Consider the following 26,461-nt stretch of genomic DNA (forward strand, 5'->3'; position numbering starts at 1 on the left):
CTGGTGGGGGCTTCTGGCTCAGCAGCTAAGATGCAGTTTGGGAAGCTGGCACCCCATAGGGAAGTGCTTAGGTTTGATTCCCCTCTCCACTTCTGATTCAGCTTCCTCCTAATGAGCACTCCGGGAGGGAGCAGGTCACATGGCTCAAGTACCTGGCTCCCTGCAGGCCACATGGGAGACCCAGATTGAGTTCCAAGTTCCTGTCTTCCATCTGATCTACCCTGAGCCGTAATAAGCATTTGGGCGATGAACCGCCAGATGAGATCTCTGTTGCTCTCTGTGTGTCACTCTGCCTTTCAAATAAGTAAAAACAAGTAAATAAAAAAACTTAAAGAACTGGCTATCTGGATCACAAGTTGAAGGTTTAGTGTGCCTTATTTTTTGGTATGACACCATTTTTGTTAAAAAAAAAAAAGTGTGTTCCAGTAGGCTGGAAAGGTGATATCTGTGTATCCATAGTGCAGGGCAGAGACAGCTGGCTGACCGCCCAACAGCCCGGTTCTCCTTCTCTACCATCCAGGTGCAGCTGGGCAGTGACGTTGCTTTTCAAGCCGCCTTTCCTCCAAGGGGCGCTACGTGACCAGGCTGGACCTGAAAACTGGGACTAGGAGTGGGAGATGGAGGAGGGGACTTCACAAAGTCTGTGGAAAAACAGAATTAAAAGATAAGTTTATTTTTGTGCCAAAAAAAGATTGAAATCCATGCACAGTTTTGTTTTTCCAGTTTACATATTTTCCACAAACTGTTTAAAGACCTCTTGTATACCACTTCCAGGCCAAACCATTGCAGTTACCATGGTGTTTCCCCACACTGGCTTTGCTTTCCACACCACCTCAGAAGCCACAAAAGGATTATTAGAGCCTCTCAAAATGACAGAAGCCTCAATCCCAGAGAGGGGGGGAGAGCTGCCCAGAAAGCTTCTGACAAGGAGTCTATGTCTCTGTGCCTGCAGGCCAGGAGCAAGCATTTGCTGAGTTGGGCCAGTGAGGTTGGGGAGTTGTTTGCTAGAACAGTCAACGCTTCCTGTCAAATATAAATGGCTTGGCCAGCGCCGCGGCTCACTAGGCTAATCCTCCGCCTAGCGGCGCCGGCACACCGGGTTCTAGCCCTGGTCGGGGCGCCGGATTCTGTCCCGGTTGCCCCTCTTCCAGGCCAGCTCTCTGCTGTGGCCAGGGAGTGCAGTGGAGGATGGCCCAGGTGCTTGGGCCCTGCACCCCATGGGAGACCAGGAAAAGCACCTGGCTCCTGGCTCCTGCCACCGGATCAGCGCGGTGCGCCGGCCACAACGCGCCAGCTGCGGCGGCCATTGGAGGGTGAACCAACAGCAAAGGAAGATCTTTCTCTCTGTCTCTCTCTCACTGTCCACTCTGCCTGTCAAAAAAAAAAAAAAATATATATATATATATATAAATGGCTATCTATGGATAATAGAATTACCAGGTATTTTTACCTTCTTTTCCACTTTCCTCTACATTTCTAAATTTGTACATGAAAAGAATATATTTTCAATTATAAAAATAAGGGAAATAGTATCTATGTGGAGAAAAAAATCTAATTCTTTCATTTTTCAATCTCAATAATCTATATCTCATGCAGACATTTTGCACACCATCACGACACTGTTTGGGATGCCCATATCCTATATCAGCATGCCTGGGTTCAAGTCCCCACTCTGCTTTTTTAATTATTTATTTGTTTATTTATTTTTGACAGGCAGAGTTAGACAGTGAGAGAGACAGAGAGAAAGGTCTTCCTTCATTGGTTCACCCTCCAAATGGCCGCTATGGCCAGTGCGCTGCGCCAATCCAAAGCCAGGAGCCAGGTGCTTCCTCCTGGTCTCTCATGCAGGTGCAGGGCCCAAGCTCTTGGGCCATCCTCCACCGCCTTCCCGGGCCACAGCAGAGAGCTGGACTGGAAGAGGAGCAACCAGGACAGAATCTAGCACCCCAACCAGGACTAGAAACCGAGATGCCAGCGCTGCAGGCAGATATTTAGCCAAGTGAGCTACGGTGCCGGCAACTCTGCCTTTTTTTTAATTATAATAATATCTTTAGAAAATTTAGTACATTTCCTTTTTTTCTTTCTTCTTTAAAAAAAAAAAAAGATTTGTCTATTTGAAAGGCAGAGTTTTACAGAGAAGGAGAGATGGGGGACGGAGAGAGAGAGAGAGAGAGAGAGAGAGATCTTCCATTTGCTGATTCACTCCCTAAATGGACAAAATGGTAAAAACTGGGCAAGTCTGAAGCCTGGAGCCAGGAGCTTCTTCCCAGTCTCCCATATGGGTGCAGGGGCCCAAGGACTGGGGCCATCTTCCACTGCTTTCCCAGGCCATAGCAGAGAGCTGGATTGGAAGTGGAGCAGCTGGAACCAGAACCGGTGCCCATATGGAATGCCAGCATTGGAGGCGGCTGCTTTACCCACTATGCCACAGTGCCACCCCTTCTCCTCCCACCCCGACCCCCTGCTCTGCTCTTGATTCTGGCTTCTTGATAATGTACATTCTGGGGAGCAGAGGTGATGACTCAAGTAACTGGGTCCCTGACACCCCCAGGGAAATCCTGGATGGTGTTCCAAGCTCCTGGATTCAGCCCGACCTATACCTGACTGTTTGGGGCATTTAGGAAGTGAACCATTAGATTCTCTCTCTCTCTCTCCTCTTTCTCTATCTCTTCCTGTCTTTCAAGTGTATAGAAAAATAAAATTTTTAAAAAATTAAATAATCTGGGGGCTGGCGCTGTGGTGTAGTGGGTAAAGCTGATGCCTACAGTGCCAACATCCCATTTGGGTGCTGGTTTGAGTCCCGGCTGCTCCACTTCTGATCCAGCTCTCTGCTGTGGCCTGGGAAAGCAGTGGAAGATGGCCCAAGTCCCTGGGCCTCTGCAGCCCCGTGGGACACCCAGAAGAAGCTCCTGGCTCCTGGCTTTGGATCAGCACAGCCCCAGCCATTGCAGCCATCTGGGGAGTGACCCAGCGGATAGAAGAGCTCTCTCTCTCTCTCTCTCTCTGCCTCTCTGTAACTCTGCCTTTCAAATAAATAAATTAAAAATCTTTAAAATAACTAAATAATCTACTTCTTTCATTTTGTGACTTCAAAAATGTTTTGCTTTTTCCACTAGATAAGGAAATGCTGGCCGACGCCACAGCTCACTTAGGCTAATCCTCTGCCTGCGGCGCTGGCACACAGGGTTCTAGTCCCGGTTGGGGCGCTGGATTCTGTCCCGATTGCTCCTCTTCCAGGCCAGCTCTCTGCTGTGGCCCGGGAGTGCAGTGGAGGATGGCCCAAGTCTTTGGGCCCTGCACCCGCATGAGAGACCAGGAGGAAGCACCTGGCTCCTGGCTTCGGATCAGCACAGCACACCAGCCGTAGCAGCCACTTGGGGGGTGAACCAACAGAAGGAAGACATTTCTCTCTCTCTCTCTCTCTCTCTCTCTCTCTCTCTCTCTTTCTCTCTAACTCTGCCTGTCAAAAAAAAAATTTTAAATAAAAAATAAAAAAAAAGGAAATGCTAATGGGCACCTCTCTTCAGACACAGACTCACAAACACAATATTGCAGTTCAGATACACATGACATTTTCAAATATTGGTTGCCGGGACGTCTGACAACCAGGAGCCGCGGGAGAGTAAGATCCCAGCAGCTGCAAGAACTCAAACTTTAAAGGGCACAGAAACCTCCGGCACCTTTCCCCAGCTAGCACTCATTAGTTTGCTCCTAGGTCCCCACCAAATGTTTTTAAAACTCATAGCAACCAAACAAAACTAGCCGATGACTCCACAAATATTTCATTGCTTTAAGCCCTGACTGCAGTCATAACGACACAGCAACTGTGCCACAGCCCGCAGTTCTCACCCACGTCCACACGTTTCCCACTGCTGGTGCTGCTGGAGGTAGATGGGCCCTGTGGCCAGCTCTGCTCAATAAAAACCAGTGTCACCTCCAGGCAGGAGCAGGGAAAAGCCCCAAGGACCCCCACACAGTTTCCACACCTGCCCGGTGAATGTGGAAAACCGGAGTTGAGATGACCGACTCCAGACGACTCTGCCATTACTGCTTCAAGCCAGCAGCCTGCAGACCTGTCAGGAGTGTGATTATTAATACAGTGGCTTTTCCAGGTTGGTTTGTTCTGAATCTAGCCTCGCCTGCCTACCACAGCACCTTCAAATCTTTTCATTGCCTTCTAGAAAGCATAGCATAAAATATCTAGGTCTGAAAAGAATAGCTGCAAGTCACGGAGCAGTGTTTAAATTCACGAGCATACCTCATAGAAACAAGACAAGTAACTGTGTATTTTTCTCCGCGTTGATGTCATCTACATCTCAATGGTTCATTTGAAGGCAAAGCATACAAGTACTAGAAATCAGTCTCTATGTGTTAAAAATAGGTATGTGAGAAGGTGAAGGTATCAGATTTGCATGATAAAAGCAGCAAAACTCAGCGCCAAGAAGGACTGTGAATAATGCAGAATCTTATCAAGTACATGAATAGAACAAGGGAAAAAACGTTAGCCCAACTCTGGCTGGGCTGCCGTCTGAAACTGCAGGGCTGAGTATGCTAACGCAAACGTGTTCGTGAACGGCTAATGTCTCTCACTGGGCTGAACGACTCAGTATGTTCGGAATCTGAGCCATTCACAGCTCTGTGCCACGCTGGGGAAGCTAAAAGGGCTGCGGGGGAAGCACACTTAGGGTTCCCAGGACAACCAAAACCATTTGTATTCGCCAGCCATCTTGATGGATTCTGAAGGAAATATCAACCCTATTTAAAGCAGCTCATAGGTGCAATGGAAATCTACGACCCATACAATCAAGTATGCATAAAGCTGCAGTCTCCAGCCCAGGACCTCTGCACAACACAGGTCGCTGGAGATTCTAACTGCATACCTTTTCAGCCCAGAGGAGCTGTGTCCTCACTACTGCCATCAGAACTGTGATCTTTCAGCGCGGGAGTAGGAAGGGGCCCTGCGGGAGGTGAGAGAAGGCATAAACAGGATCACCGAGGGAGAATTCTCACACTGCCCCTCTGGCCAGCCCCTCACAGGGGAGCTCAAGCCCTGGGCACAGGGGGAGGAGGCAGATTGAAGCGCCCTCCGCGTTCCTACTCCACCCCTACTCTTTGCCCCACTTGGAATTCCTGAAATGAAGAAAACCACGTTTCTTTTCTGTGAGCTTTTTTTAAAAGATGGGCTCCTGAGGGAACGAACACAAACAAAACACTCGCAGAACAAGCGCAGTGTTCCCGACAGAGACAGAAGCCCCTGTCTCCCCAGACCCGGCTTCGTGCCTTTGTTATCTTAGAACAGAACAAGTTGTTCCAAGCGTCTGCTTGACTCTCACATTCTCGGTAACAAGATGTCTCATGATACAGAATAGCGCGGGGAGGATTACGCTGCAAGCCTCTTGCTGGTGGCTCCATCGAGTGTTCAGGGAAATGTAGAAGGTACTATTATTATCTAAATAGCGTGCTCTGGATCCCTCCTTCAGATGGCAAAGGTATGCTGTACAGTATCAATACTTGTCAAAAATATTTACCCGATTTTATTTTATCCAGTTGTGCCACCTGAGACTCAGGCTGCCCTAGTGACTCAACCTCTAAAGTGTCCTGAAGTGCACCTCTCCCCCATCTCTGTGCCGCACAGCGGGTACCACTCATCACGGCTCACAGGAGAGCATCCTCTCAGCCGCTGTACCACCCACACATTCCGGCGCTTGTTCTCCCAAGCAAATCTCACCGTGCTGTACCCCACTTAGAACCTACTGTTGTGTCTGCACAGCCTTCAGGACACTCTAAACTCCTTAGCTTTGCCAAGAGTTTTGTGAAAATAGGCTATAATCTCAATTAATGCAGCTTCCCCATGTGTACAGAATTCTCTGGTCTCATGAAACTCATTAGATTTTTGAAAATTATTGCTGGATACACCAGGACTCACCTGTGCCCTTAGATGCACCATCTACTATGCTTAGAATGCTTTTCCCCACTTTTTTACTTAAAAAAAAATTTCCTATTGGTACTTTAAGAACAAAATCAAATTATTATTCTTTATCTTCCGAGGGTTTTGGTTATCTAGTGATCAGCCATATTGGCAGCACTGCCTGGTTACTGTGGCAGAGGGAATCTCATGAAGTCACAATGTGGGCTGGGGCTGCAGTTTTCTGAAGGCTTGACTGGGCTGGAGGATCCCCCTCCAGGACAGCAACTCACAGGGACGTTCGGCACCAGGTCCTTACTCCTCACAACGGGGAACTCAGTGCCCCTGAAGTATCCTAATGACACGGCAGCTGATCCACAGTGAGTGACCGACAGAGAAGACGGAAATGCAATGTGAGAGACATCCTCTATCCAGTTCATCAGAAGGGAATGACAAGTGCCGCTCACACTCCAACGAGCTCCACCTTCTGTGAGGGGGGACAGCCATGAGCTTATAGACACAGTTTAACCGTCACAAAAGGTCCCCAGGATTTCCCAGGGAAGTCAGCGACTCTTTCCTCTGTGGTCGGTGTTGCAACACCAACATGCTGTATAATGAGTTGATTTAAAAGTATATTCTGGGCTTTAGCATTTGTATTTCTAAATCTCGGGATGCCTAAAATCAGAGCCTTCAATAAAGGATAAAGGGGCTCTGTCAGGCATAGTCTCTTTATTACTTCTTTTCATTAAACTTGACCAGCATACTTACTGCTTTAAAAAAAAAGAAACAGAGGTAATTGGCAAGTAATTTGGCAAGAGAAAGATGTAACTCCATCTTGTTTCTTACTTTAAAATGGATTCTAAATGAAATATTTTCAATTTTTAATAAGATTATCAGAGAGGCTGATGTTATGGCGCAGCGGGTTAAAGCTCCAGCCTGCAGCACCAGCATCCCATATGGGCGCCAGTTCAAGTCCTGGCTGCTCCACTCCTGATCCAGCTCTCTGCTATGGCCTGGGAAAGCAGTGGAGGATGGCCCAAGTCCTTGGGCCCCTGCATCCACATGGGAGACCGGGAAGAAGCTCCTGGCTCCTGGCTTCAGATCAGCTCAGCTCTGGCCATTGTGGTCATTTAGGGGGTGAACCAAGAGATGGAAGACCTCTCTCTCTCTCTCTCTCTCTCTCTCTGGCTCTACCTCTCTGTAACGCTCTCTTTCAAATAAAGCAATTTTTTAAAAAAAGATTATCAAAAAAATACGAACATTTTATCATCTTAGAGTACAAAAGGCCCATCCAAGAATAACATGAAATATGACTATTTTACCAGCAAAACATCTATACTATGAACAATCCAGTGGTCTCCTAAATTCAATAACAAATTCCTTAAAAGAGGAAGACAGAAATATTTGAGACAGAAGGAAGACAAGACACAGTGCACAGAGAAGTAGTTGATGTAAAGATGGAGGCAGAGTCCGCAGTCGCCATCAGGTAAGGAATGCTAACAGCCAATAGAAGCCGCAGATGCCAAGAACAGACTCTCCTGGAGCTCAGAGGCAGTGTGGTCCTGCTAACGTGTTGCTCTCAGACTTCTGGCCTCCACAGATACAAGAAACTACATCTCTATCGTTTTAACTCATACAGTCCATAGTAATTTTGTCTCAGAAATCCTAGAAAATAATACAGAAGGCAACTATGCAAAGATTTGATGGAAATCTATTCTAATAAAATGCACTACAACGGAGAACTTCCAGATCATTCACAGAGACTTTTATGTCCTTTACAAAGGACATGAGGAAAGACTTGGGGGGCTGGGGGCGGACGTTGGGCATAGCAGTTAAGATGCCGCTTGGGATGCCCGTCTCCTGTGTCAGAGTCTGCATATCAGCTCTCCTTCTGATTCCCACTCCCTGCTCATGTGCACCCTTGGTGGCAGCGGGTGATCACTCAAATGCTTGGGTCCCTGTCACCCACATGGGTGATCCCTGATTGAGTTCCTAGCTCCTGGCTTTGGCCAAGAACCAGTGGATGGAAGATTGAAAGATTCTCTCTCTCTCAATATCTTTCTCTCCCTCCTTCTCTCTCTTTCTTTCTCCCTCTCTTCCTGTCAAATATAAATAAATAATTAATGTAAACAGAAAGACTTGGGATAACCATATCATGTTTAAAAACATGCCAATTTTTCCAAGTTAGTCTATAAATCCACGGTTATTCCAGTCAATAGCATAAAGATTTTTCATAGTCAAGACAATTCTGGAAAATAGAAGAACAGGAAGATACAAGATTTTCTTAACTGAAATAAGTATGTTTGTGTGTGTGTATGTGTGTGTGTGTATGGTATAGAGTAATTAAAAGAATTTACTATTGCTGTAAGAATCAAGAAATAGATCAATGGAACTTAATCTTAAAACACAGAATACACAAATGTTCCCCACACACATATATGTACTTCATGGTTTATTTGTTTTAACACAGATGACATTTCAGATCAAAGAAACACCACACACACACAAAAGATCCCTATTGTACACCATAAACAAAAGTAAGTTCCAGACAGATTAAAGAACCGAAATATAAAAAACAAAAACTTTTGAAAAATTATAAACTTCAGGTAGGAAATACTTTTTAAAACCCTAAAATCTAGAACTATGAAAACTTTTTTGTAAATTTAGCTACTTAAACTACTAAAAGAGTGAAATGTATAGGGTCATGGCAAAAGAAGTAATTTATAGCTCAAATCATTGACAAAGACTGAGTTTTCACAATATATACAGAATGTCTCCAATTTGAATATGGAACAGGCATTAGATGATATTGGAGGATTACAGTCAGTTTTCTTAAATGTCATCCTTGAGGCTATAAATATTGGTTTCTATTTCTGGAGCATGCAGGCTGAGTATGAACTATCATGATGTCGGCAGTTTTGAAGTGGTTCAGATAAAATGCCTACATAAATAGATGAATCAAAAACCACAAAAGTGTAGCCAGTGTTGAACTTAGTGGAAGATTCATGGGTGTGCATTGTGCTTTTCTTGAATTCTTTCTGGAAAATTCTACATCACATAGTTTTGAAGAAGTACCATGACACTATCTCTTCTTCCTGTTTCTTGGCATTATGCCAATTGTTATTGAGCTACTTTTCAATAAAGAAACCAAACAATGCCTTTAAAAAAATAAAACATCTACAAAACCAATCTGAAAAAATAAACACAAAAGTTTTAATCATGCAAGATGAGTAAGTTCTGGAAACCTAATGTATAGCATGGTGACTACAGTTACCAACTCAGTATACTTGAAATACAGCAAGTGAGGCTGCCGCCTGGACACTGGCATCCTGTGAGTGCCGGCTTGAGTCCCAGCCACTCCACTTTTGATCCAGCTGCCTGCTATTGTGCCTGGAAGGCAGCTGAAGGTGCCCCAAGTGTTTGGGCTCCTGATACCCATGACGGAGACCTGGAGAGAGTTCCTGGTCCTAGCTTTGGCCTGACCCAGCCCTGGGGCTTGTGGGCATTTGAGGAGTAAACCAGCAGATAGAAGATCTCTCTTTCTGTCTCTCCCTCTCTTTCTGTCACTCTGCCTTTCAAATAAATAAATAATCTTTAATAAAAAGGAAAGAAATCTAAGAACGTAGATTTTCCCTGTATACACACTCATATACACACACACACACAGTATGTGAAGTGATGGGTGCATTAACTTGACTGTTGTGATTTCATGATGTACACTTAAGTCGTGGAGTTATACACCTTAAGTATATAGGATTTTTGTCAATTCTGCCTTAGTAAAGCTATAAAAGAAGACAGAAGGAAAGATGAAGCTAAACTGATAATAAATGTATGAAAAAATATTCAACTTTGCTAGTAATCATGGAAATGAAAATGAAAACCACAGTGACTTACCCTTTAAAATCCACAATGTTGAGAGGAAAGTTTAAAAGATCTGGGCCGTAGCAGGTAAAGCTACTGCCTGCAACACCTGCACACCTATGGGCACCAAAGCCCTAGGAAGATCTGCTTCCCAACCAGCTCCCTGTTAATAGCCTGGGAAAAGAGCGGAAGATGGTCCAAGTGCTTGGGCCCCTGATATCCACATTGGAGACCCAGAAGAAGCTCCTGGCTTCAGCCTGGCCCAGCCCCGGCCATTGCAGCCTTCTGGGGGAGTGAACCAGCAGATCTGTGTGTGTGTGTGTGTGTGTGGTTTGTTTTTGTTTTGGTTTTGGTTTTGGTTTTTTGGTTTTTTGGGTTTTTTTTTGTTTGTTTTTTTTTTTGACAGGCAGAGTGGACAGTGAGAGAGAGAGAGAAAGGTCTTCCTTTTTCAGTTGGTTCACCCCTCAAGTAGCCGCTGCGGCCGGTGCACGACACTGATCCAAGGCCAGGAGCCAGGTGCTTCTCCTGGTCTCCCATGCGGGTGCAGAGCCCAAACACTTGAGCCATCCTCCACTGCCTTCCCAGTCCACAGCAGAGAGCTGGACTGGAAGAGGAGCAAACGGGACAGAATCCGGTGCCCCAGCTGGGACTAGAACCCGGTGTGCTGGCACCGCAGGCAGAGGATAAGCCTATTGAGCCGCTGCGCCGGCCATTATGTGTGTGTTTTTCTCTATATATAACACTTTCAAATAAATAAATTAATTTAAAAAAATAAATTTAGAAGATTGAAATCGACCAGTATCTGTGAAAACATAGAGAACTGGTGGGAGTTAAAGTTAGTGCAAGCCTTTTGGAATGAAGAGTTAAAATTGTATATGTGCGGGTGTAAAAAGTTAAGCTTAAGCTTACAGGTTTAAACCTTCCTGGTGCAGCTGTGAAAATAAAACAGAGTAAAGTAGCACCTTGACAGTAGGGACTCCATTTTGGAGCACTTGAGACTGCATTCTGGGAAAGCAACCCCCCCACCGTGAGACTCTGGTCCAAAACTATGATCTCAAATAGTCGGACAATAGCAGTGTACTACATCACCCTTGGCAGAGCACAAAAACCCCCTAGCATGATTGCTCAAGCTTAAAAGTAGAAAGGTTGCACCTGGGTTACCTGGGCTAATAATGAAGATGTGATTTGTCTATGTCTTAAGATCATAATTGCTGATTGTAAGACTTTAGCAACCGCTTAACAACCGTGTATTCTCTTCCCCTTCCCGGTTTTGCGGTTTTTGCCTTTATAAACCCTAACCTTTGGTTATTCGGGGCTGATCTGCTCATGATGATCAGACAGCCCCAGCATGCTGGATAATCAATAAAACTTCCCCGTGCTGTTTGCATAAGAGACGTGTCTCTTGGTGACGTTTTTCGGGCGGTCGACTCTAACAGGAACAGTTTGGAAGTATGTGGAAGCAGTACCTACCAGACAACCACAAAACGCCACTCCTACATGTGGATTCCAGAGCAGAGTCTCTGGGACATACATGTGGCCTGGCCAACTCAGGAGACTCCATGAGACGCTCCGTCCATGAGGGCTACACAAGCAAACAAGTTTCATATCAGCTGCTTTTCCAGACTCATCGATTTGTTCCCAGTGTGGAGTCGAGGTTTTGTCGATGCTCCATGAGACGCACATCTGCTGAATGGGATGAATCGGGAACGGTTGCTTCTTCGGGAAGGAGGTGGGATGGGGTCGGGGGACCTGCGGAGCAGCGGCCCCATGTGTAAGATTTTATTCCACGAGTGATAGTGGCTTGGATGTCCTTACTGTTCTTTATAAATGTTTCCACACTGAATTATCCACGGTAAATCACAACCCAACAGGATGAGAGCGAATAACGAATTTACCAACTGTAGGAAAAAGGAAAAAGGACCATGTGGAATGGAGTCATTATCCTGTAACCTACAGTAAATGTAAAATTTTCATCACCAGCTTTTCGCAATTCTCTTTTCTGGATCACATATTAAAGCGATAAAATCTCCTATCGTGTATTTATAGAAACAAACTGTATTTACCAATCACACATTATGATGTTTAAACAACAATCCTAACAGTCACCATGAATTCTTCTGTTTAGCCTTTGGCTTTTTGGAGTCAGAAAAAAAAAAAGGATTTTAGAGATAAAAAGTAGCTCAGCACTGGATGAGAAGTTTAGTTTTGCCTCTCAGTTGTGCCTGCCACTCACCAGCTGGGCCTGGGCCATTTGCACTCCTATGAACCTCCTCCATTCCTTATTTATGAAATGGGTATAATAATATTTCTTCAACAGGTTAAGCATAGGCATTACCTAGTGAAAAAAGAAATCAAAATTTTTTAAATTCAGAATGGCTTTTGGGGGTAGGAGATTTGTTCACCTCTGTGGAGTCCATTTGTTACTGTAATCTTCCTCTTCTTCCCTTGTAAGTTTCCCCAGCTCCTTGGCAGCCACCCAGCAGGGGTCGCAGTGGGCATTGTCCATCCCAGGTGCAGGCAAGAAGAGGCACATTGCCTAAAGATAACTGAAAAAACAGAGCCATCGGAAAGTCCACCTGGGGGCAGGTGTTGTGGCACAGCAGGTTAAGCAGCCTCTCGGGATGCCCACATCCCATACTAGAGTGCCTGAGTTTGAGTCCCTGCTTCTCTGCTTCTGGTCCAGCTTCCAGCTACTGCACATTCTGGGAGGCAGTAAATGATGGCGCAAGTACTTGGGTCCCACTTGGGAGACGGGAGGGAGTTTCTGGCTTCTGGCTCCCGGCTTCAGCCTGGCCCAGCCCTGTGCATCGTGAACATTTGGGGAGTGAATCAGATGATGGAAAAATCTCTCTCTTCCTCAATCTCTCTCTCTCTCTCTCTCTCTCTCTCTCTCTCCTTTTCAAATAAAATAAATAAACACTTTTCTTAAAAAGTCCACCTACTATTTATTCTCACCATGTGCTGGCGATGCTAACCAGTGTGATCGCCAAAGCACTGCTGCTCTGCTGACCCTTCCCACTCCCACCCTTTGGGTAGGTCACGGCTCTGATCCCTTCCTCCCTCTGCAGTATTCAGCGAAACCCTGACACTGTTAAAATACAGCATTCTGTGTACCTGCACCTAACACAGAAGCAGTTGGATGTGGCTGAAGACAACCAAGCTAACAATCCCATTTTTATTCATAATCTCAGACCTCAAATGGGCATTCAACATTGCTGGACATTACACTACACTTCGCCAGAATACTGGTTTACCCACTAGCCATGTTACTTTTTCACATCTTTTTCCTCCTTCTCAAATCTGTAGCCCTGTGACCAACCCTTCCACTACCTACTGATGACCTGGCTCATGCTTCATTAAGCAAGTAGAAGGAATGAGATGGGAACTCTCTCGTTTTTGTACCATCAAACACAGCAACCCCACCTATAAATTCTACCTTTCTTCCTGTTCTTTCTCACCTGTGCTCTGGATCGCATCTTCTATTAATTTTTTAAACATGTATTTATTTACTTGAAAGCAGAGTTAGAGAAGGAGAGAGAGAGAGAGAATCTTCCATCTACCAGTTCATTCCCCAAATGGTCAGGGCTAGGCCAGGCCAAAGCCATGAGCTCCTTCAGGTCTCCCAGATGGATACAGGGGCTCAAAAACTTGGGTCATCTTCCACTGTTTTCTTAGGCACATTAGCAAAGAACTAGATAGGAAGTGGAGTAATCAGGACTCAAACCAGTGCCCATATGGGATGCTGACATTGCACGTGGCAGCTCAGCCCACTGTGCCATGATGCCAGCCCACTATCCATTATTCTTCCACCAAAAATTCTATACACCAACAAGACAAGAATGATCTCCTAAAAATGCAAACCAGGTCGTATTGCTCCCCTGGGGAACACCCTCCAATGACCTTGCATTACAAACAGAATAAAACCCAAAACCATCACCATGGCCTGGAGCCATGCTCTGTCTGGCTCAGCTCCACCTCTGAGATCTCAGTCCATGTTACTCTACCCGTTGTTCAGTACATTTCTCAATATTGACCTTCTTCTCCCCTAGATCTGAGCAAGGCTACTCTCTTTAGAATGACTTCATGTCCCAGTGTGCCTGAGTAGTCCAGGTTTGTGTTCTCTTTTTTGTGTTTCTTCCAAACTTACTCTTTGCCTTAAAATCAAGGATTGTGGGTGGCATAGTGGCATAGCAGGTAAAGCCACCACTTACAATGCTGGCATCCCATATGGATACCCATTCATGTCCTGGCTGCTCCACTTCACATCCAGCTCCCTGCTAATGCTCCTGGGAAAGCAGCAGCAGATGACCCAAGTGTCTGAACTCCTGCATCCACGTGGGAGATCTGGATGAAGCTCCTGGCTCCTGGCTACAGCCTGGCTCAGCTGGGGCCATTGCAGCCATTTGCGGAGTGAACCAGTGGATGGAAGATCTCTCTCTCTCTCTCTTTTAAAGATTTATTTATTTATTTATTTATTTGAAAGGTAGAGTTATAAAGAGAGGGAGAGAGAGATAAAGGTCTTCCATCCACTGGTTCACTCCTCATATGGCCGCAATGTCCAGAGCTGGGCTGATCCAAAGCCAGGAGCCAGGAGCTTCTTCCGGGTCTCCCATGTAGATGCAGAGGTCCCAGCACTTGGGCCATCTTCTACTGCTTTCCCAGGCCATAGCAGAGAGCTGAGTGGGAAGAGGAGCAGCTGGGACTAGAACTGGTGCCCATGTGGGATGCTGGCACCACAAGCAGAGGCTTAGCCTACTACGCCATCCACTGGTTCTTCCATCCACTGGTTCATTCCCCAGATGGCCGTAATGACCAGAGCTGCACCGATCCAAAGCCAGGAGACAGGAGCTTTTTCCATGTCGCCCACTTGGGTGCAGGGGCCCAAGGACTTGGGCATCTTCTGCTTTCCCAGACCACAGCAGAGAGCTGGATCCAAAGAGGAGCAGCCAGCTCTTGAACCATATGGGATGCTGGCACTGCAGGCAGCAGTTTTACCCACTACGCCACAGTGCCAGCCCTGAGTAATGTTTTGATATAAAAATCATATGAGCTTATGGTTTCAACTGGCTATACAAAAACAAGTTAGCAAAATGTTTAAAGTGAAAATTGGAAGCACTGAAGTTTAATATTTTAATCTATTTTTTCTTTTAAAAATAAAGAAATTCAATTAAAGCACATACCCAGATAGAGTAAGAGCTTAGAAAAAATAAAAAGAGCACCCACTCAGGGCCCACAGTGCCTCATGTACCCCAGTTGTGATCACTATCCATGGTCTCTATGACTAGAAACTCAATCTCACCAATGTCCCAGAGTGATAAAACTCAGAAATGCCAATTCATACAAAATAAGCCATTAAGAAACTAACTCTAACGTATGACTTCACACAGAGAAATGCGATTGCCAGTTGAACAAGGCATTGGCCTAAACAGTCCACACTCCTTGGGACACTCGTTTCATGGAAATTAACCTTTCAGGAGTTTGGTGAGCAGAGGTTCATGGTGGGGAACAGGAGCAGTTAATGTTAGCACTGGAGTGTTTGAGTCCAAGTCCCTCATTAAGGCAAGAGGCACCACAGAGCCCGTAACTCACGGCGAGCATTCTTTTTTTTTTTTTTTTTTTTTTTTTTTTTTTTTTTGACAGGCAGAGTGGACAGTGAGAGAGAGAGACAGAGAGAAAGGTCTTCCTTTTGCCGTTGGTTCACCCTCCAATGGCCGCCGCGGCCGGCGCGCTGCGGCCGGCGCACCGCGCTGATCCGGTGGCAGGAGCCAGGAGCCAGGTGCTTTTCCTGGTCTCCCATGGGGTGCAGGGCCCAAGCACCTGGGCCATCCTCCACTGCACTCCCGGGCCACAGCAGAGGGCTGGCCTGGAAGAGGGGCAACCGGGACAGAATCCGGCGCCCCGACCGGGACTAGAACCCGGTGTGCCGGCGCCGCTAGGCGGAGGATTAGCCTAGTGAGCCGCGGCGCCGGCCCGAGCATTCTTTTTTTAAGATTTATTTATTTGAAAGTCAGAGTTATACAGAGAGAGAAGGAGAGGCAGAGAGAGAGAGGTCTTCATCCGATGGTTCACTCCCCAGTTGGCCGCAACAGCCAGAGCTGCACCGATCCGAAGTCAGGAGCCAGGAGCTTCTTCTGGGTCTCCCACGCGGGTGCAGGGGCCCAAGGACTTGGGCCATCCTCTATTGTTTTCCCAGACCATAGCAGAGAGCTGGATTGGAAGAGGAACAGCCAGGACTAGAACTGGTGCCCATATGGGACGCTGGTGCTTCAGGCCAGGGCGTTAACCTGCTGCGCCACAGCGCTGGCCTCCATGGCAAACATTTGAACACCATCTGGTTACAGTAGGCATTCAATAAATGCTTGTTGAATTAGGGTTCCCCTCAATAGTGCTTAGATAAGTTTGTATTTAAAAAGTTTTCTAAATTCCATTATACTAACCAAACAATACCAGAGACCAAGGCAGGGAGTTAGATAGGGGCAGATGAGGGGGAATATCTAATAGCCTTGCATTGTGACTTTATCCCCTCACCTGTCCGTTTGATAAAACCACCTTCCCATGATGCTCCTGTGTCTCATCCAAGACCAGGAAGGAGGTAACACCAAGTTGGCCACATGGAAGTTCAACTCCATGTAGAGGTACCCATGGTAAATTTCACCCTGTGTGTACACCCAATTAAGGCATCACCCCCTTCCTCATAACATAGGCTGATAAGTGGAAGGGTCCACTTTTGAGCTCTTGACCACGCTCGGAGAGCCTTCTTGGGCCTCCCCCACCCTCTCTCCTCATAGGCAACCTAGTCCCACTCATAATGAGTATCTCTCCATATGGGCTGGCCCATCCTCATGCATGTGTATGTTCACTCTCTTTTAAAGAAATCCTGTTCTCAAGACCCCAGCAGAAGGATCAGGCCATCAAGGAGGGAGGCGCCTTTCTCTGAAGGGAGGAAGGAACCTCCACTGTGATACGGCCTTGACTAAACAAATTCAGAGTCGGTGACCTCAAGGGGCTTCCATAGCCTAGACAGCTCATAGCAAGAGTCTCAGGTGATTGCTGACATCATAAATAAGAGTGCCAGTTGTTAAATCAACAGCGGGAGTCACTGGGTTCATGCTCCCCATGCAGGATCTCTGGCCTTAATGTGTTTAACTATGAAACTCAAAAACACTACTAGTTGAACAATACCCTATATTGGTTCGGTTGTGTGAGTGCAGCCTGTTGAAATCCCTGCTTAGTATATACTAAGTTGATCTTCAGTATATGAAGGTAATTGAAAATGAAACGTGATAAAGGGCGGGATGGGAGAGGGAGAGGGAGAGTGGAGGGCCACGGGAGGGAGGGAGGTTGGAGGGGGGAGCCACAACAATACAAAAGTTGCATTTTATATTCTACTTAAAACTATTGGTTGAACTCTGTAATTAATACACAATTATTCTTAGGTGTTTAATTAATGCTATAACTAGTACTCAAATAGTATTTTATACTTTGTGTTTCTGTGTGGGAGCAAAATGTGGAAATCTTCACTTAATATACGCTAAATTGATCTTCTGTATATAAAGATAATTGAAAATTAATCTTGATGTGAAGGGAAGGGGAGAGGGAGTGGGAGAGGGGAGCGTTGTGGGTGGGAGGGAAGTTATGGGGGAGGAAGCTATTGTAATCCATAAGCTGTACTTTGGAAATTTATGCTCATTAAATAAAAAAAACAAAGAAATCCTGTCCTCACTTGTATATTGTATTTATGCTTCTGCTTTGAGTTCTTATCTGTGTGGGACAAGAACCTGGAATAAAGATCAAGACATCTGGGCCCATAACAAAAGCAGTTTAAAGTGATGTATTAAAACTGCTGATCCTTTATAGGCAAGACTCACTACCTGAGTGCCAGTTGTTCTTCTACAGCAGGGTTTCTCCACCTCGGCACTGCTTACATTTGGTACAGACGATCACGATGGGGTTGCCCTGCACTGCACGATGACTTAGCAGCGTCATCGCCTCTGCCTCCCGATGCCAGCAGCGCCTGCCTCCTTTCCTGCTGCGCTTCCTGTTGACATTTGCCTTTGCTGAGCATGATCACATTTGTTTCCTGGTTTGACACAGGTCACTGCGAGAAGACCAAATGAGAAGACAACTGGCTTGGGGTTGGGTGGGTGGGGGAGGAGGGAGGGACAGGCAGGAACAGGTAAGCCAGTCAAATAGCTCCAGGCAGTGCCAAAGATCCCTGAAGGGCAAAATCAGTTCTTTCCAGTTATTATCTCTGCTCTGACCTATTCAGTACTAATTTTAGAAGGTAACAGTCAGGCACTGTGAGTTCTTAGTCATCACTCTCTCCTCTCCCAAGCCTACCTCAACCCCAGGTGTTACCTGTATCACCAGACCACTACCTAGATGCAGAGATACCATAGAGACCTCAGGGAAAGAGGAAAGAAAGTAAGCCCCTCACTTCTACCCAGCCCCCACCCAAATAACAGCAATTGGCAGTACAATGAAGCCTTGCAGTTATTTGGTGAGTTGTGTCTTATCAGCACCCTTGTCAGCTGTGATGCAGGGTATAACTGGCAGAAAAGGAAAGGTAACAGGAATCAAATTTCAAAAAGAAGCATGAAGAAGTCCTACCACAATGAGCATTCGTTCTTAGCAAAGATTGGAGGAGAGCATATGCCCTGGCAGGTAAGATGCTGGTTAGAATACCCGTGTCCCACATCAGAGTACCTGGGTTCAACTCCCAGCTTCAGGTGCTGATTCCAGCTTCTGGCTGATGCAGACCCTGGGAGGCAATGATGATGGCTCAGGTAGCTGCCATCACGGGAGAACAAGACTGAGTTCCTGGCTCCCAGCTTCAGCTCTGCCCAGTCCAGCCATCATGGGTATTTGGGAAGTGAACCAGCAATGAGAGTGCTCTTGTTTCTCTCTCTCTCTCTCTCTCTCTCTCTCCCTCTCCCTCTCTCCCTCTCCCCCTCTCCCCCTCTCTCCCTGTCTCTCCCCCCGCCCAAACAAATACAATTTAAAAGAAAGATTGGGAGCTGGCGTTGAGGCATAGTAGGTAAAGCCACCACCTGTAGGATGCCAGCATCCCATATGGGTGACAGTTTGAGATGTGGCTCCTCCACTTCCTATCCAGCTCCCTGGTAAAGCACCTGGGAACACAGCAGAGGATGGCCCCAGTGCTTGGGCCCTTATCCACACATGGGAGACGCAGAGGAAGCTCTTGGCTACTGGCTTTTCCACCTGGTGGAGCCCTGGTCATTCCAGCCCTTTGCAGAATGAACCAGCAGATGGAAGATTTCTCTGTCTCTTCCTCCCTCTCTGTAATTCTGCCTTTCAAATAAAAATAACTAAATCTTAAAAAATTGAAATGAAGAATGGGTTATCCTTAAAACCCATTTGCTCCTATTACTTATCTGTTCTTTCCTCCCAACCCTCCCCCTCTTACTGTCCCCATCTCCTACCCCAAGCCAATCTGCTTTTCCTTCATTCTTACTGCAATGACCTATATCAAAACCATGAACCAAAGCTTGATCATGCTTTGCAAAAGTAAATGTTAACAGGAAATGCACTGCATGCTTCTCATGGAATTGGTCCTTCTGTCTAAGTCCCTGACCACTAGCTACTCTCAAACAGCTGAAGTATTTTTAGAGACTTGTATCTGACCTCACATCTCCTTCATGGTCACAACTTCACTAAATGCAGGAGCTGTCACTTCCAGCCAGTCTCGCCTTGCAGACGTGGCCAGCTGGTGCAGCATGTTCCTCCCCTGTACCCGGTGTGTGGGAAGCCTGCGGCTCCACAAATGGCCTTTGTCAGGACACCTGGCTGCTAGGCACTGCTCGTCCAGGACCTAGGTCTACAAGTACAGAATGCAAAGGTAACTGGCAATGGTGAAAAAACATCAAGGAATTTGGAAAAGATCAGAATCTTGACTCATTGATCCCAAACACAAAATAACTTTCTGAAACAAATATAAACAATGACTTTAGAATTTCAAAAGCCTACTCATTTATAAAACCATATTTTATGAGTATGAAAGAATATGGCACATAGTAAATACATGAGAAAACAAATTAATATTTCTGTATTCAGTAATGCCTTACTGAATACCAGTTGAAGTAAAGATTGTTTTGCAGTTGAGGGGTCATGGGTCCACATTATTTAAATTATTACCCAAATCTCAAAGCCAGGAAATAGAATAAGGATGAAAACTTCTCACTTTTCCCTCAATCTTATAGCATCTCCCACTTAGCCATACTGAAATATTTTTTTTTTGATGTCATAAATATTTCAGTTACTGGTGCCGGCACTGTGGCTTAGCAGGTAAAGCTGCCACCTGCAGTGCCGACATCCCATATGGGCACTGGTTTAAGTCCTAGCTGTTCCACTTCTGATCCAGCTCTCTGCTATGGCCTAAGAAAACAGTGGATAATTTGAAAGAGTGAGAAAAATTGAAAATTTAGCCAGAAACTCTACTTAATCTGGAGTGATCTGGCTACATAAGTTAGGTAAATCAAATACAACAAAACTTAATAAATATTTTTATAAAATGATGAATAAGATGGTATGTGTAAGATTTATGAGTTTGAAATGTTAACATACTTGGGCCACGTTTAGTCTGATTTAATGAAATGAAATATTCTACTGCATACATTTTTCTTGACAAAATGGGAACTTCAATTCCAAGAAAACTCTCCCTGTTGGCCTGTCATCAGACTTTCTGTCTCAGAAAGTCACAGGTATTTTTCTGTTTAAAAGTTAGACACGGGGCCAGCATTGTGATGAGCAGATTAAGCCACCACTTTCATCACTGGCATCCCATTCAAGTCTTGACTGCTCTGGCTTCTCTCCAGCTTCCTGCTAATGCGCCTAGGAAAGCAGTGGAAGATGGTCTAAGTGATTGGGCACCTGCCACCTGTGCTGGAGACCAGGATGGAGTTCCTGGCTCCTGGCTTCTGCCAGGACCAGAGCTGGCTGTTATGGCCATTTGAGGGGTGACCCCACAAATGGAAGATCTCTCTCTCTCTCTCCTGCACCCCCGCCTTCCTCTGCCTTTTAAACCAATAATTTTAAGTGTGACATTAAAAATAGTCACACCTGATATTTCCACGCTTTTTATTATATCTCAGAATTAAATACAACTGCTGATGGAACAAGGACACAAGCCTTGGCCATTCTCCCTCTGTTATGCCTGAATAGTGTAAACAAGGGAGCACCACACATTGATAAAATTTGATGGTCCTTTACTGCCGGCGGTGGAGAGTGGGCTCATGCCCTAAAAAACGCTCGACCCTGAAGCCCAAAGTAACAGGGTTTATAAAGGCAAAAACCGCAAAATCGGGAAGGGAATCCATGGTTGCTAGGATCGGGGGGAATACAGGGTTACTGGGGTCAAGCTGACCTGAAACTGATGGGAAACCGGTATCAGTTATAATCTTGACAATACCAGTTACTATCTTAACAATTCCAATTAGAACCTTGACATTAATCCAGGTATTGGCTTAAATCATATGTAGAACATAGACAAATTACATTTTTACCCTTAACCCATGCGCAGCCTACCCACTTCCAAGCTTGAACAATCATGCTAGGGGGTTTCTATGCTCTGCCAAGTGGGATGTAGAGGACTGCTATTGTCTGACATTTTTAGATCCTGGTTTCAGACGGGAGTCTCACGGTGTGTGTGTGGGGCGGGGGGGACCTTCCCAGAGTGGAGTCTCAGGTTCTCCAAAATGGAGTCCCTGCTGTCAAGGCGCTACTTCATGGCACCGCCCAAAGGAGATAAGCTTTGGAATGTATTACTGACCCTTGAAACACAATTGGGTCTCACACCCTAATGCCTCCATACCCCCACCCCGCATTATTTCCCAGGTTCCCAAGCCCCCCCCCCCAATTCCTGGAATTCCCCTCCCTGCTACCCCCTACCCGCACCCCAGCCCTAGCCCTCCTTAGAAAGGCCCGGCCCCTGGGGGTCGGGGCCTTCTGCCACATGCTGCATCTTGTACATGCAGGCAGTGGGTCACCCACCTCCGCAGATTTATTTTCTCTGAATAAACTCGGTCTGGCTGTAAATTCGTGAACTGCCTCTCCTCCGTTCTGCGACTCTTTTCCTAATATTTTGGTGCCCATGTGAGGAGGCACCAGTCTGCAACTCTTTTCCTAACAACTGCCTTCAGAGACAGGTTGTTCTTCATACTGAATTTTTTCTTAATTTGTCCTCAAATGACCAGTCAGGAAAATCAGAAAGTTCAATGTGCCAGGAGTCACAAAAATGCCATTCTGATAACCACTCGCAGCAAGGACATGCATCTAAAAAAAGCTTTGACTTATTTCAGGAGCTTGCTAAAAGAGCCTCATAAGCTAAATTCTTCAGTCAACAAATTTAACTTAAATATAAAATGGGTAAAAGGATAAAATCCGTTCAAAGGTCAGGACTTTTCCACTCCAAATAACTGCCTACAGCAAATCTGCAGGTTAGTTATCACCAGTAATCAGTCTCTGCACAAACCACTGTTTGCTGGATGGAAGATGGAAAGAATAACCAAGGGCCCCATCAGAGCAGGGAAGCCTCAGAGTCCCGTTTGGTCCTTCCTAGCACCCACCCATCCCCCAAAATACCCTTGAGCCTAAATTATGATTGCAGGAAACACACATCATTGATTTTGAGCTTAAGAAACAATGTGGGGCTGGGGCTGTGGCACAGTAAGTTAATCCTCCACCTGCAGCACCAGCATCCCACATGGGTGCGGGTTCGAGTCCCAGCTGCTCGACTTCAGATCCAGCTCTCTGCTATGGCCTGGGAAAACAGTAGAAGATGGCCCTACCTAGCACTTGGGCCCCTGCACCTGCATGGGAGACCCAGAAGAAGCTTCTGGCTCCTGGCTTCAGATTGGTGCAGCTCTGGCTGTTGTGGCCATTTGGGGAAGTGAACCAGTGGATGGAAGACCTTTCTCTGTCTCTCCCTCTCACTGTCTGTAAATCTACCTCTCAAAAAAAAAAAAAAAAACATCTTTTTTAAAAAATGCAGGATCAGTGTTCAATTGCTACCAAAGCTAAGTCTTTTTTGTTTTGTTTTGCATGTAACTTACATTTTTCATTTTAAATGTTTAAGACTGAGCATTATTTTCCAAAAAAGTGTATAAAAGTACGCTGATCTATGTGATTTATTATAGTTAAGAAACCAATTTTAGATAAGAAAAAAAAGATTGCTTAAAAAATGAGAAAATCAAATAAGATTTTAAAATCTGCCTTTGATAAAAGGGAAAGTAAATACTTTGGATAATTCCCCTTTTGTTAATTATCTCAATAGTCTCCTGGTATGGACAGACGTCTATTCTGTTTAATTTGCCAACCGATTTCCCCTGTATTGTTTGAGTTTCTATATTTTCTTCATTTGTAAAGCAGATATGACATTGATGCTCCTGGTGCGGAGAAACGATGAAGCTGAAACGCTGACTCTGCAAATACGCAAACTACTTGAAAATTAATTATCTTAAAAGAGTAAGCACACAGTTAACATTTAACAACTGTTTAATGTCTTCCTTCTTTTCTGTCTTCCTGCCTCATTGTCCCTCTTTCACACGGTGGGTGGGGAAGGGACAGTTCTGAGCCAGGAGTCAGAACGGTTACTCTCAGGCTAGAGGGACTCTGATGATTGGCCATCAGACCAGCCGCAGCAGCTGTGTCTTTAAAACACAGAGGAATGCTGTTTTCCTTTTCTCCTTCATATAGTTTTGTGACCATGAAATGAGATAATGAATGTAGAAGGAAAATTCTCAAATTGAAGGAACCTGTATAAAAGGTATCATTACCAAGACTGCAAATGAGAGAGCTAAAGAGAAGAGACTCTTTGTACCTATTAATAATTAATCATAGCCTCGATCACATGCAAATCTTAGATGACCCTGAGTCTTGTAAGAACTTCAAGTAGCTGTTCACATTTCCCTGATCCTGTGAGCACATATTCCTGGAAAATCACTGCCATTACGCGCGAGGATCCCTTATCCGGTTCCATGAAAACCTTGGAGACTCAGAAAGATTGAAAACCTGACCTGTGTGGGTTCCTATGCTCAATCACATCGCACATCCCAAAGGTTTCCAAGCTGCATTTCTGAACAGCAAGACCAGTGTTCAGTAGCAAAGTAAGAGACAGACTATGCGCCTACACTCATTCCTTTGTAAAGAAGGTGCAGCCAATTTTTCAGTTTAGATGGTGTATTTAAATACGTAAAAATTAGGCCATATGTTAGTTAGTTGCTCCCTTTTTGAGACTATATGAATGAATGCTACACTGAAGTATCCTTCCAAAAAATTAGCGACAATTCCTTGAGAGTAAGCAGCCATCACTGAGCTTAAGCTAAACGGTAACTGAGTAAAACGGAGCCCATGCCTCACTGGACTGGCTAGCCACCTGGATACTGACAGCACTGAGGAATGTTCTGGAACCAGGGCTCTGCCCAACAGATGGGCTTGGGCTGGCATAAAGAATCTTTTCTGAATTCAAATTTGTGGCATAAGAAGGGAATTAAAGGGCCTACAGTCTAACTTAGAATTTACAAACGTGGCCTGGGAAGTCTTAGTGCCTACATTCTAATCCTGGTTCTCTCACTAACTGCAAAACCTTAAAGCAAACCTTCATTTCCCTCATCTGTAAATCCAGGACAGCAGCCTAGGACACTGTCATAAAGAAGGGTAACTGACAACAAAGAGGCTACCTAAAAGGAATTCATTAAAACAGAATCCAAAATTTCTGAACAAATGGTGAGAACATTTGATTATGACTTTGTCTTAAAAATAAAATCAAGATTCCAAAAATAAAAATATCTTAAAAATGTCACCAATATTTAGATTATAATTTTAAGCACATGCCAAGTATCTGAATGAACAAAGCATCTCATCACAAAGTTAGGAAAGACAAAACAAAATACATCCCATGGTTCATTTTGCATTCTACATCTTTTAAAATAACTTCCAAGATTGTCATATCTTCCCCCAAGACTGCTCTCCACATCCTCCACTTTCTGCTTGCCCGATATGCTATTCTCCCTGTTGATTTTGTCCTCTAATTGTTACCTGGCCATACTCCCAGACTCCATTATCAGTGCCTTCTACCGAGGTCCACCTCATTCACATTGCATGTGAGTGACTGTTAACCAGCAAGACGACTAGGTATCAAGAGGGAAGGAGGTTTTGGGTAGGAAATGATTGATTTTCCGTGCATTCATGAATATTTTCCTACTATGGTGGTTTTGCGTCCCTCTGCTCTCATAGTGGAGGCTGGAATAAGGAAGATCAGATCCTATACCTATACCTCCAGCCACCGCAAGAGGTTTTGTGTGGATAGAAATGAGATTCTGCTCATGGCTGGCGCCGCAGCTCTCTAGGCTAATCTTCCACCTGCGGCGCCGGCACACCGGGTTCTAGTCCCAGTCGGGGCGCCAGATTCTGTCCCGGTTGTTCCTCTTCCAGTCCAGCTCTCTGCTTTGGCCCGGGAGGGCAGTGGAGGATGGCCCAAGTGCTTGGGCCCTGCACCCGCAGGGGAGACCAGGAGGAAGCACCAGGCTCCTGGCTTCAGATCAGCGCGGTGTGCCGGCCATAGCAGCCATTTGGGGGAGAAACAATGGAAGGAAGACCTTTCTTTCTCTCTCTCTCTCACTGTCCACTCTGCCTGTCATAAAAAAGAGAGAGATTCTGCTCAGCACCGGGTCAGCCTCAGTAATTACTGCTTGTTTGTATTTTGAAAGCCAAAAAGCAAAAGCCAGAATGGGAAGACGTGCGCCGGGAAGCACAGCCGCCACTGAGTCACCCCCAGCCCCCCCCCAACCCCCCAGCAGCGGCTCCTCCGCCCTCACTCGGTTTCCTGGCTCATCCTTTCAGACCGTGACCAGGCGCAGCCGGCACCTGGGGTAACTCAGCCCTGAACAGCACTCCGGCTGGATCCCCTTGTTAAATTATAGTCAACCAGATTTGTTTCCAAGGAGATAGCGACAAAAGAAACATTCCTTTCACCCCATGAAAGAGTCCTTTCTTTTCAGATTGTACTGGGCCTCTGAGCTGTTCCCTTCCATGAATTTCAGTCAATCCCAAAGGATACTTTCTCCCAGTTTCACATAAGAGAACTCAATTCTTGAATATTATTAGCACGCACAAGTTACAAAGCATTTGCAGTCACATTCACAACGGGTGGGTTTAAAAATAACAAACTCCAGGAATGGAATGTAGGAATTTTCATTTTTAATGAGGTCCCTGGATGACTAATCAATCCCTTTAGCTCACGTTTTTTCGCTTCCTAAATGAGCATCAGATGCAGATCGTTTGAGCTGAGCTCATGGGTGTTTAAAAATCTCTGCAATCGGACATGTATAGAGTCTCTCGGTTTATTCCATGAGCCACTCACACCATCCATAGGCTTTTCATGAACCAATTCATTTTTTTGTTCAACAGCCACATCATGAGGACACACTTACCATGTGCCAACCGAGGTATGATAGTCAGGATCCCGCCAGCTTAACTTTCAAGGTCAGACATTCAGAGACCATAATTGCAACCTTTTAGACCATTAGCAAGAGCCAGGGTATCCCCAGGAGGCCTGGTGCTGCCAACTCAAACTTAACTTGCAACAGAAACATTAAATACATGGTGGCTAAATCCAACAGCTGGCAGGTTACGGAGGTGTATCTGGGGCCTGGCTGGGTGGCTGTGGATGTGGGACAG

At 45.5% G+C, this 26,461-nt stretch overlaps 1 long non-coding RNA gene across 1 annotated transcript; it reads right to left on the minus strand.

Annotated features, from left to right (window-relative positions):
- Positions 1–26,461, minus strand: LOC103351058 (uncharacterized). Its single transcript, XR_016219300.1, has 4 exons — positions 26,215–26,461; positions 12,000–12,101; positions 11,237–11,664; positions 1–641 (listed from the first exon to the last, which is right to left on the minus strand). It is a non-coding gene; the product is annotated as an uncharacterized LOC103351058 (long non-coding RNA).

The sequence above is a fragment of the Oryctolagus cuniculus genome, chromosome 13 (genome assembly GCF_051225735.1).
Source record: "Oryctolagus cuniculus isolate XC-2025 breed Fujian yellow rabbit chromosome 13, ASM5122573v1, whole genome shotgun sequence".
Taxonomy (NCBI): Eukaryota; Metazoa; Chordata; class Mammalia; order Lagomorpha; family Leporidae; genus Oryctolagus; species Oryctolagus cuniculus.